Source organism: Tupaia chinensis, unplaced genomic scaffold, assembly GCF_000334495.1.
Source record: "Tupaia chinensis unplaced genomic scaffold, TupChi_1.0 Scaffold000070_1, whole genome shotgun sequence".
In the NCBI taxonomy this organism is placed as follows: domain Eukaryota; kingdom Metazoa; phylum Chordata; class Mammalia; order Scandentia; family Tupaiidae; genus Tupaia; species Tupaia belangeri.
In genome coordinates, this window is record NW_006159530.1 from 5,955,587 (window position 1) to 5,973,259 (window position 17,673).

Below are 17,673 nucleotides of genomic sequence, written 5' to 3' on the forward strand. Positions count from 1 at the left end.
TGCAGTAGACTATGTAGGAGTCCAGTAATATAACCATTACACCATCTGCTGTTCCATTTAATTCCTACTTCTACATTTTAAAAAATGGCATATGAGGGGGTTAGCAGGTGGCATAGTGGTTAAGGTACTGGATTCCCACATGGCCAACTGTGGTTTGAGTCCTGGCCCTGGTGACTTGAAATTCATGCTGGGCACATGTGCATGCATGCTCAAAATCCTGAGAGGAGAATGGAAGAGAAGGGATTGTGGCATGGCCATCCCTCTTGAGGGTGATTTCTCACTTTCTCTCTGTGTTTCTCTAGTGAGTACATGGGCCCTATAGCAAAAATCTCTCTTAAAAAAAACAAAAACAAAGAAAAAAAAACAGCCATATGTGTGCCAGCCATTATCAGTGGGCAAAGCTGAGGAGCCAGTCCTCTGGAAACAGGACTTCCTGGCTCCTCTGCCAAGGCCATGCTTCGGCCCCAGGCGCTACAGAGATATCCTGCCATCCTAGCTGTCTGGGCTACACCCATGCTTTTACCCCCTCAATTTAATTTAATTTAATTTAATTTTATAATTTTTTATTTACACTGAATTGTTGTCCACCTTTATGGTGTACAGTATGGTTTTCAAGCATGCATGTAGTGTGTGATAATCAGATCAAGGATGTTGCCGTATACGTCATTTTCAACAAAGAGCCTTCTATTTTTGTGTTTATTATTATTTGTATTATTTTTGTCCCGAGCCACCCTCCCCCGACTCTGTACCTGCTTCCTTAGTACCCTCACAGATACGACCAATGGTGTCCACTCTCAATAGTTTGTCTCTAAAAGATTCTTTTGGATATTTTTGGGGGGGTCCAAGTGGTACACCAAGAAAAATTAGGCCATTTCCTTCTGCTATAAATCCAGGTCCTGGAGGTAGCTACTTCACACGAATATCAGAACAGAGGCGTTATTGATGACTTGATGACCGTTTTGGATTTCACAAGAGCAGCCCTCGGAATCCTCAAACGATGCCTTTGAAAATGGCGAATTCAGGCGCTGGCTGGTGGTGCAGTTGGCAGCAACATTGAACTGCAGTCTGAGAGTCACGTGGCTGATGGCTGACTATGAATGTGGATCCCTGGGGTGGCCTGAAAACACGCTGGGTGCATGCATGAGTCCCAAGGATCCTGCGAAGCTGGAGGGCTGGAGACAGGGGATCTCTGTGTGACGAGACCCTGTCGAGAGTGCTTCTCTTTCTCTCTCTCATGTGTGCTTGCTTTTTTTTTTTTTGACTTATAAAGAGAATTTACTCAACATGAAATACTTCTCAGACCAGCCCAGTTGAGAATACTGCACATGTTACCATCAACAGGTAGGAAACCATTTCTGTGTCCCACAAATGACCAGCCTCTCTATTTTTTCTCCTTGTGCTTTTTATGAATAAGATAAATAAACGTAAGAAAGAAAACGATTAATCCACTAAAGTATACATAGTTCATCGAAAATGGGATTAAAGTAGTTTGTTTTGTGCAAAAAGTTTTGAAATCCATTCAGTTTGGTATGGTATGCATTTTCTATGAACTCTTCAAAGACTGCTTCTATTCCTAATGAACAGCTCATAATTATAATAATAATAAATACGTAAGATAAGCCTCTCAAATACATCTGACTTGAGAAAAACATCACATAGATATCTTGCAATATTTCTTCCAAAGCACCCCTACTACTTATCCATTGACCTAACCTCCTAATCCCTCCACCGAACTTCTACAATATCCGTAACACCTTTTGTATTTCTTTTTCATGCATGGCAGGAGGGCTGAGGGTTTTTAAAAATCATGTATTCTATTAGCAAATTTAATTCAGTGAGTGCAAAATTGTCTTGGTCTCTTATTCAGATATTAAAAAAAAAAAAAACAACTTTATTTGTGCTTCAAAATTTATACCCAAGACACACTTTCCTCAGGAAATCCACTCCAAAAAATGTTTTCCAAGTTAAGCATGGTTCCCCTCAGATCTCCGCAACTGAGCATGTGAAGAGCATGCACATGTCAATTACTTCATGTCAACATACAGCCACTGAAGTCCTATACTCCTCCATTCTCCTCTCGGGATCTTGGGCACGCACGCACACGTGTCCGGCATGAGTTTTAAGCCACCGGGTCCAGGACGCGAACCACGGTCGACTACGTGGGAGTCCAGTGACATAGCCATTAAGCTAACTGCTGGTTCCCTGAAGTCCTATATTTTTGAAACCACTTTTGGAAACAAAATCCTTTACTAGCACCTGGGCCAGACTTCAGAAGGTGATGTCGTGGCCACAGCTCTGGCTCAGGCATCAGGAGTTCGGGTCTCGCCCGTTCCTGTTCTCGTTAGTGCTATGAACTTGTGTTGGTCATTCCACGCCGTTGGACTTCTGTGTTCTCATCTGAAATGCAGGGAACATTCTGTCTGCCCACCTCCCATTTTTTGAGACTCTCCTAAGGAACATGCAGGCTTTCTCACCTCCACTATCACTTCTGGCTCCATCATCTCCTAGGGAAAGATTTATAATTAAGAGGGAAAAGGAACATTAGGAAATTCTGATCTTAATCTTTCTGCTCTATTTCCAACCAGGGTCATTCATCAGATTAGGGTTTAAATTTTTACTCTATAGAGGGAAATGGGGAAGAAAAAAAAAAAGGAAAGTTTTTTTTTTTTTTTTGAGACATTTTTGCTATAGGGCATATGCGCTCGCCAGACTGACAGAGACAGAGAGATAGAAAGCGAGAAATCACCCCCCTCCCAAGGGGGGATGGCCACGCCGCAATCCCTTCTCCTCCATTCTCCTTTCGGGATCTTGGGTACGCACACACACGTGCCTGGTGTGAGTTTAAGCCACCACATCCGGGACTTGAACCGCGGTCAACTACGTGGGAGTACAACGACATAGCCATAACGCCATCTGCTGGTCCCGAATTATTTTTTAATCTGATTTGCCAAATTGAAGCAATTGTTTGATATGGAGGTAACATCCTCCCCCCCCCCTTTTTTAAAGATGATCTATCTAAATGCCTATTTGGTCACTAGAAGAAGGAAGAAGATTTATATATCTCTGATTTGATTCATTTCAACTATCAGGAAAATGTGACAGATTTATGAGAATAAAAGTGAAAGGAAAGAGAGATCCTACTCCGGTCTCCTCTCAGGAATAAGAGTTCATTGTAGAGACAGCGGTTTACTTTGGCCGTTGAGACTTGTAATCATTTCACTCATTATAGACTACACTTGGCATTCCAGAAACTCCAATCAACTCAAGTTCATTCCAGAAGAGCCTCTGATAGGGAGCTGGTTTAAACATGATTAAACCTTACAGTAGCTTTCCGGGCCGATGTGGCAGATGAAAGCACCCTGGATTACTGAGTCTTCACGCTGAGGGAGGCCGTAGGTGGGTTTGCCTAGAACTGTGGCTGTCTTTGCACAAGCAGCAAACGTGTCTTTGTTAAGCTGCTGGGATTTGGGGAGTTGTTTGTTACGGCAGCACATCTGTTATCAGTCAGCTCCGCTACTATAATAAAATACCGGAGACTGGGTGGCTTAACAACAGAAGTTTATTTTCTCTCTGTCCCAGAGCCTCAAAAGTCCTAGATCAAGCTGCTGGTCAATTTGGTTCCTGCAGGAGGCCACCTTCTCACTATGTCCCCACATGGCAGAAAGAGAGCTCTCATGTCTCTCCATTTTCTTTCAAGGACACTAGGGATACTTCAGATGAGAACTCCATCTTCACCTGAACCCAGTCATCCTCCAATGGACCCAGATCTAAATAGCATCACTTTGGGGTTAGGGCTTCAGCGCATGATCCCTGGGGGTGGGGTTAGGGCTTCAGCACATGATCCCTGGGGGTGGGGGGACACAGCGCATGCTCCTGACGTTCCTGATAGCCCATGCTCTGCTCACTTCTCACTCTTCCTCGTCTGTCACCCGGGTTCTACTCTCAGTGGAGAAAAGCTAGGACGCGCATCCCTGACCATTTCACACTGTCTTCACCTCTATAATCAACCAGGATGAAAAAGAAGAATTTTTCTCCTTCCCTGTCTAGCAGATTTGCTTGTTACGTTCTTCTTTCCAAGAAGGATTTTGTTTTTCTCTCTTCCCTGAGCAACAAGGGAGGGCTGAGAGAGAAACTGGCATATTAGTCAGGGAGACTAGAAATACATTACCCACATTCCCATTAGGTGCTTATATATATATGATCATTTTATTAATATTATAATGATTTTTTTCAGGGCCCCCAGAAATGGTATGGAATTTATTCGAAGTTATCAAGAGAGACTTTTGTTTTTCACCAAGCAAATATTTTCTTTTGTAAATATCAACATGGCAAATTTTATCTCATATATTTTCAGCCCATGTGATAGTAATTTACAAGGCTCTTCTTCCCATCAGAGAAGGTCTACCCATCCTAGGAACTGGCCTGAAAGATGACAAGAGAATGGTCTCCAGGGGAGCTAAAACTAATAATCACTGCTAGGTGATGAGTTGCACGAGGAGAGGGAGTAGGTCTATTTTCCTCCAAATGCTTACACCATAGATGGGTCTTCTTTTGTAAAGAAGAGATCATCTTCTTACTCAATGCATTGCATTTCCAAGAAGAGAACATCGATTTCACTACCTACTAATAAACCCTAGGATGGCTAAATTCCCTCCAATGTTGGTCCTCATATTCACGTCTGAGCTATCAAAACATCCCTCCAACACTGTGTAAGTTTGGTCTTCCTACTTGCATCTGAACTATCAAAAGAACCTCTCATGGACTGTGAGAGTGGCCACACCACCTCCCTCTCCTTCATACTGCCTCCAGAATTGTCTGTGGGAAGCAAATAAGCAGGGGGGGCAGATGGTGGCACAGCGCAGACCATGGCACTCTGTGAAGCTGACCCCAAGAGAGGGTCTCAGGTTTGTGCCTGGAGATTTACCTGAGCATGCTGAGCAGAAGTGTGGTCATGACTCTGGCTGGCTGAGGCTGGAAGTGGATCGTGGCATGAAGACCCTGTTCAGGGTTTTCTCTCTTTTTCTCTTTTGCTAATTGAAGATGTGTATATATATATATATTTGTATACACACACACGTATATATACATACATATACACACATATGCATGTACATGTATATACACATATGTATATATACACATATACAGGTACATGTATATATACACACATATACATACACATATATACATATATACGTGTACATGTACATATACATATACGTGCATATGTTTCTCAAGAAAGAGGGAGAAACAAAAAGCAAACAGAAGACTCCTGTATTTCATTGTGACAGTAACCCCACTAATGATAGGAGATGCGAGACTAAGTTCAGAGGAAATGACACCTGCGCCTAATTCGGCCTCTGACCTCATGCCATAGAGCCGGCTTGCTGACCTGCCTTCTAACCAGTACTCGGCAATGACAAGAATCTCTCTACCTCCTTCGGTAGCTCAGCTTAGAGCTCAGCTCACTGCAGCTGCGCGTTCACCGCAGAGAACAGAGCGCAGTGCTTGAGACTGAGACGCTGTTTGTAAGCTGACTTACAGCATCTTATAGCCTCGGCGGTGTTTTCACTTGGCGACTTGTACTCCAGCTCACTGAAGATGGAGGCTCGTGCTGAATAACATGGGCTGTGCGGTAGGAAGCTGCTGGGCTTGGCCCATAACCTACCAGCTCCCCTCTTCCTACTTAGCAATCTCTGCCCAACTGCCCGGTGAGAACTGAACTTCTCTCCCCTCCCCTCATCTTTCTCTCCTTCTCTCTTCGTGCTGAGACAGCAATCCTGAGGGCATGCTTCCGTTATCTTTCAGCCTCACCGCAGCCTGAATTTAGACCATGACCAGATCACACTCCACAGTACAGTAGACAGAACTCTTCAAGGGGTACGCGGGGCATTAGCAAGCACCAAGGGCTCTCCACAGCGAGCAGCTCAGTTTAAATTAAACAGCAAGTGTAAACTTGGCTTCACAATGAGGCTAGGAGGCTTCAGGAATGCGGCTTGGTTGGATAAGAATGTCTTAGATGCACCCGAAAAAGTTCCGCCTGTGCCCAGAATCTTTGGTAAAGTTATTCAGAATATTTATCAATGAGTATTTATGGACTTAAACTTTTAAAAAATGATCATTGAAGATTCTTTCTGGAAGCCTAGGGAGGGCAGATGACTGTTGCTATTCCTCTCATGGGATGGACATGACATCTCGGATCATTCTAGAATTCTGGAGGGAGGACAGTTGCTCGCCCAGAGGCGTGGCCATGTTGTCAGTAGAATGCGCATTCGCCCTGCCTAGCCAGCCACCGAGCTGTGTAATTGCCCAGCCACAAGCTTCAGTATGAAAGCCTAACACATGCAGGCGGAGCAGACGCGGCCACGTGTGTTCAGGCCAGGAGTGGCACCACCATAATGCAGCTGGACCCCTGCGGGAAAGGATCTAGGTTCAAGTCCCATGACTCCCCGAGCACAAAGGGTGTGCCCATAATCCAGGCTGGGAACGAATCATGGGGTGAAGACCCTGTTAGAGATGCCGGTCTCTCTGTCTCTGTTTCTGTCTCTCTCTCATGGAAGAAGTGAACTTTTTTACTTGATGACTTGTGCTCCAGCTCACTGACGTGGAAGGCTCATGCTGAGTAGTGTGGGCTGTACAGTCGGAAGCTACTGGGTTTGAGAGAGTGAAGGAATGCACGACTATACAAAGCTGTATATCCGCTGTCACTTCACATGGGTCATAACCAAGAGCTCAGCAGGTCATCGACAGTGTTTCTGTGTCCTCTTAGCGAGCTGTGCCTCTAGCTTTCCAGTTACCTTTCCAGTTTCCGAGGGCTTCGCCTGCTGAGGACAGAGTCCCTGAAACAATGTCCTGTCTGGAAGACTCCCTTTCGCATTTGAATGCAGAGCTCACTGACTGTGGGTGAGCAGGGACTGGCGTCACTTCCCCAAGCCTGCTGTCCCCTTAGCCCTGAGCCAGCACCCATGGACTGCCTCTGAGGGTGGGTGAAGCAAGGGGCCCTGGTGTCTGCTTTGACTGTGCCATTGCCCTTTTTCACATGACACTAGGTGTCACATGCAGAACTTTAAGAAAGGTGACAAGACCGTCTGAGGTTCTCCGGAAGGCAATTATTCCTTGTATTGCTCTTTTCTAAATCTTGCTTTCCCCCTTCTCTTCGGTCAGTGGCTTTCTCCAGCTACTTTCTTGAGACTCGAGTTATAATTTTGTGTAGTGGGAAGGTGTTGTACTAAAATAAGCTCTGGGGTACCCACTGTGTGGCATGACAATGCCGGAGCCATATGGCCAATCAGGATTCAGTTCCCAGGTCAACTTCTACATGCCAAATATAGGCCCGAGATCCTGGCTGGGTGGGGGAGGACCGTGGCATGAAAACCCTGCCTCTCTCTCTCCCTCTCAAATAAATAAATACACTTTGATAAAATAAAATAAGCTTTGGAGATCATCATTCACACACTTTATCCTAAGCACTTTATTAATGCTGATCTTTTCCTCGTCACGGAAACCCTATTACACACACACAGTGTTATTATCATTTCTGTTTTATAAACAGGGAAACCAAGGCACAGGGAGATTAAATACCTTCTTGTAAGTGACAGAACGCAGGTAGGCCAGTTCTAGAACCTCCCTGCTACGCTGGCTCTTTGAGAGATGACGGGAAGTTTGGCTAGAGTTCACATTTATACTATTGAAGAACTTTCTTATTTTCTTTGTAATGGTCCTTACTCTTCTCTTTGGTGCTAGGGCAGCTGCAATGAGAGCTTGGCTCTAGCACTAATTAGGCGCGTACGAATAACAACACGGGGCCTGGAGGAGCCCTTCTCTCAGCTCGCCGATGTGGCAGAGGAGTTGGACAGAGAGCCACCCGACTTGACAGAGCAATTCTCTGCTCTCCGTGTACTTTCAGGAGGGAAGCGAGGTAGATCCATATCTGCTCAATGCTGCTGCCTGCTCTCCCTCCTCGCGGAAGGTTGGCCAGTAAGCACCTTCTCTTCCAGTCCTCTCTTCCCCTCATTAGAAGCGCATCAACATTCCCAGGTGAGCAGAGCATTTCCGGCCCCTCCTGGCCAGGGTGGCTCTTGCTTTGTCTGGAACACTCCTCTCTGCTGTGTCGTGGTCCTTGCTATGACCCGCTCAGAGGCGCTCCACCAGGCAGCTCTGGCCTATCCATCTTTAGGACCTCAGAATGCACAGCCAACCACACTGCTGCAAAAAATAGCAAATAAATAAATAGAATCCTGACATTGAGAATGGACAAATGAGAGGTGAATAAAATGGCGGGCAAATAGATTGTAAATAACATTATAATTTTGTCCTCATAATTTGTCAACTTTGCCTGGAGCAGTAGTGACGATCCCTCACTTGGGAAACCTAATCACATGGCCATCACTTCAGAATACACCAAAATTGCATCGTGTCCAAACAGGATTAATGGACTGGCTGCTAACTGGCTTATGCCTCTCCAATGCAAGTGCATTAAAAAAAGAAAAAAGCCTGAATGCCAATATTACTGTACTTCTTTATTCCAGGCATTTCTGTATCCTCGTACTCAAAAGAGGTAGGTGGTGTCGTCTCTGTATTACAGATGGAAAGGGTGAGGAGGATTGAGTTTAAGTAGCTGTTCAGGGTTATACTGTTAGTTAATAACAGGCAAGAATTGAACCAGAGTTTTTGACCTTCATTATAGCAATGTCTTTCATTGCAAATAATTGTTTAAGCAAGTACCAAACTTTGCAACAGAGTTTTCTTTAAATGCTCTCCAAGTACCTGACTGTAGGGACTGGCTGAATCTGAGCTAAATAACAGTGACCTTTAACGAGAGCAGAGCAGACTCTCACTTGGGTCAATGCTGCACAGCCGCTGGGGTTAAAGGAAACTCTGTTTCAGCCAGAGGAGGCCAGGTGGGGCTGATTTAGACCAAGTGAGGCAAGATGCGCCACAGCTGAGTTGATAATAGAAGACACCTGGCTGTACCCTCTGCTTCTCCCTTCCTCCATCGCCCTATAAAATAAACCTGAGAAAGGCTCAGGGCCGCCAGGGCATTCTCCATCAGAGACGGCGGGTCCACTCGATCCCCACCTTTTCCTACTTGGGTGTCTCTGTGTCTGTGTGAGTGTTCTTTCCAAAATTCACCATTGTTCCCTCTCTGGGGAGGGGTCTCCTCTCCCCCGTTTGTCTAGCAGGTCTCGGTATATAACACTAAAAAAAATTTTAAAAAATTGTAGTGGGCACACGTAATCACCAGAGCAAGAGAGAGTGTGAAAGAAAGAGACAAAGCACCCCAGTGAAGCCCGGTCATGCTGCAATCCCTTTTCCGCCATTTCTCACCCTGTCGGGATGTTAGGCACACATGCACATGTGCCTCACACGTTTTTCAAGTTGCTAGGGCTGGGATTCGAACCTGTCAGCCATTTGGGATTAGGCTTTCTATGTACAGCACTTAACTGCTGCACTACAGGCCCGCCTCGGTCACATTTTTATGAGAATTTGTGTTGGGCTAGCAGGTGGCACTGTGGTCGGGATGCTTGACTCCCATAAGGCTAGCCGCGGTTTGAGTCCCTGACCTGCTGGCGTGCTCTCTCACTTTCTGTCTTCCTCTGTCTTTCTCTGGTTAATGCAGATAGCCTACAGCAAGTTAAAAAGTAATGCTGGGTTGTCAGAAAAGTCACTATGCATTTTTGCATAGAAAAACAGAGAGAAAATACATCATGACTTTCTTGACAACCCAATAGTAATAATAAGTAAAATCAAGTAAATAATTCTTTCTAAAGAAGGAATTTTTGTTTCATATGGCCTAAACAGAGAGGGGGAGAGAGAGAATGCATCCCTTCCAAATGGGGTGTGGTTACACCACAATCCTTTTCCTTCCATTTCTTCATCTGGTCACGACTGTGTATGTGTTTGATGGCCAGAGATGCATGCACCAGCCAGAGAGGGGGTGGGGGGGAGGGGGGGAGAGGAAGCACCCCCAAATGAGGCTAATCATGCTGCAATTCTTTTTTCCTACGTTTCTCTGTCAGGATTTGGGGCAGAAATGGACACATGCCCTACATATGGTTTTTTATTTATTTAGAGAGATTTTTGCTATGGGGCGCGTATGCTCATCAGAGAGACAGAAAGTGAGAAATCATATCCCCCCTCCCTGGGCAGGGCGGGGGAAATGGCCAAGCCACAGTCTATTCCCCTCCGTCTCCCCTCGGTATTTTGGGCATGCACACTCACGTGGCCGTTGTGAATTTTAAATCACCAGGTCTGGGACTCGAACCACAGTTGACTACATGGGAGTCCAGTGATGTAACCACTACACCATCTGCTGGCCCCAATTTATTGATTTTTTTTAATTTGCCAGAGGATGGAGAGAGAGAGAGAGAGAAAGAAAGAGAGCACTCCCCAGAGGGGATGACCATGACAATCCCTTCTCCTCTGTTGCTTCCTTCTCTTGAGATTTTGGGGATACACACACACACACACATACACACACACACCACACATGTAATGTGTTTCTCAAACCACTTGGTCTGGGAGTTAAACTGCACAGTTGGCCCCGTGGGGTCCAGTTGCCTTAACCACCATGCCACCTGGCCCTATATATATATATTTTTAGAATTTTCTTCAATCTCATGTCTTTTAAAAATTACTTTATTTACATTTTAAATAATTATTCAGTTTTATTTATCTTCATTATTATTGTTTTTTACTTCACTACAGGACACCTATGTTCATCAGAAAGCGAAAATGAGAAAGCAAATCGTGGTTGGCCATGCGGGAATCCAGCACTTTAACCACCGTGCCACCTGCTGGCCCCTAAGCTCATGATTTTTATCTTTGACTAGGGCCTAATTTTCACTTCTCTGGGCTGTTGTAGTAACTTCTCGGCCTCCAATTTCTATCATTTAATGTTTTACTTTTGCTCAAAAACTCCACTCACCCCAATAGGCTATGCCTATGAAATAATCTAAATTTCTTCTTATTTATTTCAAAGTCTTGCTCTAATATAATTTTCTAGGCAAATTCCTGCTACCATATCTCAAGATAATTGTTCTAACCCAGTCGCCCCCTGCTGTCTCCAGGCCCTGCCTGGTCTGGGCCTCTTGCCAGATGCTCCCCTCCCGCCTCCCCTGAAGACCCCTCCACCTTCTTCTTAAGCCGTTCAGGTGCTGTCTCTTTAGCGAGACCTTCCTCAGGCATTGCAAATCCACACACTCTTTTACTTCTGCCGTTGTAGCGTTTTGGATTTGTGACTATTACAGCATTTAATAGTTTCTGCTTTGGCTTCGAGTTGCTTATTAATACATGAGTCAGTCTCACCATTCTGTACGTTCCCTAAGGGGAAGATTCGTTCTTAGTCACAGTTGTATTCCCTCAAAGTTTAGCATGGCACCTTGCTAATAATAGGTATTCGGTAAATGCTTCATGACTTAAATATATTCTAATAAAGCTAGTTTCTGACTCCGTGACAAAGGTTAGAAAAACACCCAAACTGGCTGTTTAAGAAGTAAGAGCTAAGGCTATTTTTAGATTCTCCTGTCATACTGACAGAACTGTGTATTTGATCAGATACTTTCTTTAATGCAATTCCTTCTGAAACACCAACTATCTCCATGCAGAGGCACTCACAGTAATTTGCTGCTTATTCTAGATGTCACATTTTGCCTGTTTACTTGGTAAGTATTTTAGCAGCCTTTGGATAAAAGCAAAATAACTTGACCTCCATCACCTCAAGAAAGTCTGTTCTAATGCTCTGTTATGATCTTCCTGGCTCACAGAGGCTGAGAGTTGTTCTCTCATACTAAGAGCGGTCTCTAAGCTGTCACCGGAATAAGATGCATCTCACAAAATTGATTATTGGGAGCCCTTAACATTTATCCTTTGCTTTCCTCCAAATTTTCTTCTATTTTCCACTTCTGCTTATGAGGGCTTGCTTGAATGATTATACATGTAATATGTTAGCATAGCTCACCTGGCATGTATACCGTATAGAGAGGGTCTTCCAAAAGTTCATGGAAAATACATATTATGGGAAAAAACTATGCATGGATTGAATTTTTTTTTGTACCAGAACAAACTCATATTTTAATTCCATTTTCCATGATCTTTTTGAAGTTCCCTTGTACATAGTTCAGTGTATGTGTGTACATTATATATTGCTTTATATACTGGGTTGTTGGAAATGTCATGATGTAATTTTCTGTTTCTCTATGCATCATGACTTTCCTGACCATCCAGCAGTGGGGAGGAAAAAAACCCCAAAAACTCCAAAGAATGACGAAATTTGGAAACTAGTAATAACAGTTTTCGTAGGTAGTGGTTTTTAAGTGAATGTGTCAGTACTATGTTAATAATTTGTAAAATTAACCTCTGGTCTTGCTGGCCAAATTGTGTCAGACTGAGGCCAAGAAGAGAGTGTCCTTCAGGGCCATCGAACAAGCTCGCGTGCTGTGTACCTCACCAGAGAACCCTGTCTGGTCTTGGCTTACGGACCAAGCGGCACCCAGGAAACTTGAAATGTGTCCTGAGAACAGTAACTGAAATGGCAAAGCTGTGGAACATATGAATCACACAAGTGGACTCACAGCACGAGAGGCCCGTAGGCTCTTGTCTCCACCTCCAGCTGGTCTTCTCTTCCCTCCCAGCACACGGTGGGTCTCCTCAGCAGCGGGCACCCACCAGCTGCTGTGATGATGGTGTCTCCCCTTCACGGCACACCCGGGCCGGATACTGACAGTCCTCTGTGAGGTCCCTACGTGGTGAGCCCTCACTGCCATCGTGTCACCATGAAAGTGATGCTGGCTTGTGGCGTGTCCATGGCTCAGTGATTTTTCATCTTTTGTGTCATGGTCCCCGAATAAAACTTGGTAAAAGAGATTTATGCTGTGTCAGAAAAATGAGCATGCCCTCAACTTTACATGCGGTTGGAGGGGTTCATGGACTCCCTGAGTCAAGTCCATGGCGTCGAAGTTTGTAACCCCAAATCAAACACATACTCCGACAGAGCGCACTGAGAGGCCTGGGGAGAGATCCATTTGGAGGGGAGTGAAGTGGGGACTGGATTTAGAGGCTAATGTGAGTGACACAAGACGGGGAAGTTTGGTTCTAAGCAACCAGGACCAAAAGGTAACAGAATAACAGGAAGAAAGAGGCATCTGGTGTAGTCAGGGTGAGTACATTTCCACTTGCCACTTTCTCTCCAGCTCCAAATTCATCCTTAGGGTTAGGAAGGAGCAGATATCATCCCACAGAACCAAAGGGTTTTGCCAGCATTATTCATGAGCTTACGATTTCCCAGAAACATTGTGGCTTAAAATCGAGTACAGGAATGGGTCCAAAGAACACTGGCGTCAGACCGAATATTGTTGGCAACTACCTGCTTTTCATCCCCGTTTCTCCCCAGCCCTGCTCCAGTTCTCTCCCCTTTGCCATCATCTCCGCCCCCCCCAACACCTCCTTTTTTCTTTATTGTTGCTTTTCCGGGTGTTGCAGTGTACTGGACAGAGAAATGTTCCAATGCTTCTGCCAACAGTGTGTTTTGGGGCAAATTGCTTTACCTCTCCCAGCCATTTTTTTGTCTTCTATACAAGAAGAGCATTAGACTGACCGATTTCTAAGCTGGGATTGTCTATGGATCCTAATGTCCCTACCCCTTTTCCTCTTCTCATTTTCCTCTTCTCAATATCTAGCTACTAGAGAGGGCATCCTCTTGGCTAAAATAGTTTTGATGACCATTAGAGCACAATGTTCATAATACCAGCCATGGCAGGTGATATTTTCCAAAGATGGCCGCCGCCATGTACCCAGCCCTACAGCTACCAGGTGGCACAGTGCAGGCTCCCTCCCAGCAGGCAGTTAGGTCTGTGTCCCTTCCCCTTGAACTTGGGAAGATCTCCTGACTAATTTGACTAGAACACAGAGAAAAGCAACACTTGGTCAATTTCTGGGCCCAGGCCTTAAGAAGCTTGTAGCCTCTGACTCCTGGCTGGTGAGACACTTCTGGCAAAGCCAGCCAGCATGCTGGGATGAGGATGAGCTTGAGCCGGTAACCTCTGTGGAGTTCCCAGCCTATAGCCTGCACCAGCCATCAGGACTGGGAGTTAGGGACCCTGTCCATGGTCCCAGCACTAGACGGTAGAGGCATCCCCAGGCCTTCCTAGCTGAGGCTTCAGAGCAGAGATGAGTCATCCCCGCTATGCAGTTTCCTAGTTCCTGACCCATAGAACCAGAGACATAACTAATTGATTATTGCCTTGTATCATTAAGTATGGCTGGTTTGTTTACATAGCACAGAATGTCAGAAACAAAACCAAACCAAACCCTAACCTTTATTGAATGCTTACTATGTGGTTACACTTTACTAAATGCTTCAAACATAATAGCTAATATAATGTTCAAACCTATGCTATGGACAGGTGCTAATATTCTCTTCATTAGCTGAAGGGAATCAGAGTATAACAAAATGAAAATTACCATGTGATGGAACTTTGACAAGTTCTTGGAAAATGGAATTAAACTATGAATTTATTCTGGTACAAAAATTTTTTAAACCCAGGCATAGTTTTTCCTTGGTTTTGGTTTTGGTTTTCTTGGAATACGCATTCCCCATGAACTTGTCGAAGTCCCCTTGTATTTGCACATGTCTTCATCTAACAGAGGCAGTCCTGCCTTGCTGATTTGCACACATAATCATGATGCTCTGTTATTACTCAAAAACAGGATTTTTGAGAAGATACAGACTTTAAACATTTTTTTCTAGAAAGAAATTTTTTGCAACAGGGTTCACGTGCTCACCAAAGAGACAGAGAGACATAAATTGAGACATCACCCCCAGAAAGGATGGCCACACCACAATCCCTTCTCCTCTAGTCCTCTCGGGATTTGGGGCATGCAAGCACATGCACCCAGCATGAGTTTTAAACTGCCAGTTCTGGGACTCAAACCATGGTTGACTATGTGGGAATCCAGAAATGTAATCATTATGCCATCTGCTGGTTTCTGGACTTTAAACTTTTTAAATTTAGTTTTATTTTTAATTGACAAATAATAACTGCATATATTTGTGGGGTACAATGTGGTGTTGATATATGTGTACATTGTGGGCTGATCAAATGAGGTTAATTGTGTATCTCTCACCTCAAATACTGATTATTTCTTTGTGGTGAGGAATATTTAAAGTTCTCTTACAGTGTGGTGCTTTGATACATGTGTACATTGCGGAATAATAATCGCAGCCTCTGATAACCACCATTTTGCTCTAATTCTATGAGCTCAATTTTTAAAATATATTTTATTTTATTTTATACACTCAATCACCATATATCACTTAGCTTGTAAAGCAAATTTGCCCAATACAAATACACTTTACTCCAGTCCAGTTGAAGATACTATACACATTATCATCAACAGATAATCCATTTCTGTGTTCCAAAAATGTCTTACCTCTATTTTTCTCCTTAATTCCTTTCCTGGCACTCTTCCCCTTCTCCTACCCTTTTCCCACACTACCTCTGCTATCCTTAACCATTTCCCATGCTTCTATATCCTCTAATCTTTCCATTTCTGCCACAGAGTGCAGATAGTCACTATATATTAAATGGAGACATACAATGCATCTCTTTCATAGCCTGGCTTGCTTAACTAAGCAGTAACCTTCCACATTAGTCCACTTTCTATCAAAAGCCACTGCTTGTTGGTTTTTATCACTGAGTAGCATTCCATAGAGTATATGTGCCACATTTTTTCAATCCATTCATACGGGATATTTGGGTTGGTTGGACATTTGGATTGGTACCAGATTTTACCAATTGTGAATAATGCTGCAATAAACGGATATGCAAGTATTTTTTTGAAAGGTTTTTGCTATAGGGCACGTGTTCTTGCCAGAAAGACAGAGAAAGACAGAAAGACAGAAAGCGAGAAATCACCCCCCGGGGGGGGATGGCCATGCCACAATCCCTTCTCCTCCATTCTCCTCTTGGGATCTTGGGCACACATGCACATGTGCCCAACATGTGTTTAAGCCACCAGGTCCAGGACTCGAACTGCAGTCGACTACATGGGAGTCCAGCGATGTAGCCATTATGCCAATTGCTGGTGCCATGTGCAAGCATTTTCATGACTGAACGTTCTCTTATCCTTTGGGTAGATATCCAGGGGTGAAATTGTTGGATCTTATGATAGTTTATTTTTAGATCTTTGAGGAATCTCCATATTGTTCTCCACAGTGGCTGGACCAATTTACACTCCCACCAGGAGAGTAGGAGAGTTCCCTTTTCACCATATCCCCGTCAGCACGTATAATTTTTTTTTTTAAATCTTAGTCATTATGACTGGGGTTATGTGATATCTCATTGTGGTTTTTATCTGCATCTCCCTTATGATGAGGGATGATGAACCTTGTCAGCACTTACCATTTTTTTTTAATCTTAGTCATTCTGACTGGGGTTAGGTGGATGATGAACAATTTTTCATATGCCTTTTGGCTGTCTGTATGTCTTCCTTAGAGAGTTGTTTTTTCAGCTCATTATTTTCCAGTTTTTTAATTGGGTTGATAATTATTTTTTCAGGTAAGTCACTTGAGTCTCCTGTGTATTCTGGTTATTAGTCCCTTATCTGAAGCATAATTTACAAAAATAGTCTCTCATTCTAAGGTTTGTCATTTCACACTAATTCCTGTGTTTTTGCCATTCAGAAACTTCTTAATCTGATGTAATCCCACTTGTCTATTTTCAGGATTATTGATTGTCCTTTGGGGGGTTTATTTAAGAAGTCTTTGCCTACCCCAAGTTCTCCCAGAGTTTCTCCAGTGTTTTCTACAAATAATTTTATAGTTTGAAGTCTTAGGTTTAGATCTTGATCCACTTTGAGTTGATTTTTGTCAATGATGAGAGGTAGGGGTTCAGATTCATCTTTTTTTCAGATGGATACCCAGTTTGTCCAGAACCATTTGCTAAAGAAATTTTCCTTTTCCCACTGGATTGACTGACACCCTTTGTCAAAAATAAGTTGGCTATATGTTTTGGGGTTTATTTCTGGGGTTTCTATTCTGTTTCGTTGGTCCACATGTCTATTTTTGTGCCAATACCATGCTGTTTTGATGACCATAGCTTTATAGTATATTTTGGGGTCAAGGAGTGAAATGCTTCCTACTCCACTCTTGTGCACCATTGTGCACAAAGCCATTGCTTTGGCAATACGAGGTCTTTTATGATTCCAGACAAACTCTATGATTGCCCTTTCTAGACAGGTAAAGAATGTCTCTGGTACTTTTATTGGGATTGTGTTGAATATGTAGATTAATTTGGGTAGAATTGCCATTTTAATTATATTTATTCTTCTGATTCAGGAACATGGGATATCCTTCCATTTTTTGTGTCATTTTCAATTTCTTTTTTTAGCTTCTCATAGTTTTCCCTGTGGAGGTCTTTGACTTCTTTGGTTAGATTTATCCCTAGATATCTTATACTTTTAGTGGTTATGGTAAATAGAATCACTTTCTTCAGTTCTGCCTCAGTCTGCTTGCTGTTTGTATATAGAAATACTATAGATTTTTGTATGTTGATTTTGTATCCTGTAACTTTACTGTATTCATTTATTACTTCCAGAAATTTTTTAATGGATACCATTGGTTCTTCTATGTTTACAATCATGTCATCTGCAAATAGAGTTTCATCTCTTCTTTCC